A 408-nucleotide genomic window follows, 5' to 3' on the forward strand; every position below is an offset into this window, starting at 1 on the left:
TTTCACAGATGGTCACATCAAATGCACTGTCAGTTTAGCCTTTCTCAATTTCAACCACGAAAGCTATTTGGGCCGCGTACAATTCACATTTACCAAATACTGATCACTTCAAAAAAATTCTGTCTGGGGCAACTGTCAAGTTGTTTCTTTGATAGTTGCTAAAGCAGATTGTTGCAACCTTAGCATACCACGTTTGAAATTGGTCATGTTAAACCCCCCCTCCCCAAAATATAAATAAATTAAGAATGGTTTGTTGGTTTATATCCCGAAAACAATTTTTCATTTTAGGTATATCAATGAGAAAAAGAAAAAGAATAATATTCCAAAATTATTAAATTTTAAAAAAGCAACAGGAAAAAGTTACCCCCTTAGATCCAGTTGAACCCAAGGCATTCACATAATTTACAT

Source organism: Penaeus monodon, chromosome 23, assembly GCF_015228065.2.
Source record: "Penaeus monodon isolate SGIC_2016 chromosome 23, NSTDA_Pmon_1, whole genome shotgun sequence".
Classification (NCBI taxonomy): Eukaryota; Metazoa; Arthropoda; class Malacostraca; order Decapoda; family Penaeidae; genus Penaeus; species Penaeus monodon.